Raw genomic sequence first — 1,125 nt, 5'->3', positions numbered from 1 at the left:
TGCCTGCAAGCTTCCTCTGCTGAGACAGTTTAATGCTGATCGCGGGTGGGTTATATTATCAAGGAAGAGGGGGGTGAGAGCATTGGGGGGATTGAGATGTCTTGGGTGGAAAGATGATTAAGCATTGGTAGTGGGGAGGGTTGCAGGGTTTGTCTGTCACAGTAATAATTACTGATGACTAAATGCAAATCTTTTAGGAGACAGCTGCCATATTTTTACTGATTAATTTCAATTTAACCACACACATTTGTAACAAAGTCACTCTGTAGTCCTTCATATTGAGGAGTTTAGTTCACCTAAGCAGAGTTAATGAGTAAAAACAATAACAAATTGCTTGTAATTTATGAAACAAAAACAACAAGCAATTTGTTTAGTTAGTTGTGTCCACATGATGTGATTTCAAACACACAGCAAGTAGATGTAGTGAATATACAGAAATAATTGCAGAGGAGCAAAATCCCACTTCAGTTTTTCAAAAAATCCAACTTATTGCTGACGGTTTGGAGTTTACAGCTACGTAGTAACTCCTACTTTCTAGTGAAGTTTCACATTTTTATGAAGCTGACATGTGTTTTAATAAAATGTTTGCCTATTTTACTAAACTTCACAGTTGCTTGAATACCATGGGATATCTCATGTTGCTAACAAGGCACTAATCCGTTTGTCTGGAGTGTACTTCTAACGTTACGATACATTACGTAATCAAGGTTGTGGCATTTCTGTGGTACAGGCTCTTCCTCTAAAGGCTTTGATGCTGTTTTGTTTTTGGAAAGGGTCGATCAAATGAAGAACAAGGAGTTATTGATGAAGGTCAGGCATCAGAATATTAAATACATTAGGACTCAGACTGTGCATAACTTTGTCTTTGAAGTGTAAACAGAACACTTAAACACTTAAAGTCATGCTTGAAGTAACTGCAATTGCTCCCCACTGTAAGGTATTTTCAATCAAAGCATAATGAAAGCATCTGGTCCTAATAGAGTCCTAAAGTGAGTTAAACAGAATTTCAGATGAACAAAACTCCAGGATTAATTAACGACAACAACAATGTTTATTTCTACAATAAATAAGAATCACAGAACAGAATTAGGGTGTGAAAACTGGGTAGGTCTAATAAATTACCAG

The sequence above is a fragment of the Girardinichthys multiradiatus genome, chromosome 1, assembly GCF_021462225.1.
Source record: "Girardinichthys multiradiatus isolate DD_20200921_A chromosome 1, DD_fGirMul_XY1, whole genome shotgun sequence".
Taxonomy (NCBI): Eukaryota; Metazoa; Chordata; class Actinopteri; order Cyprinodontiformes; family Goodeidae; genus Girardinichthys; species Girardinichthys multiradiatus.
Note: the sequence above shows the minus strand (reverse complement) of the source record.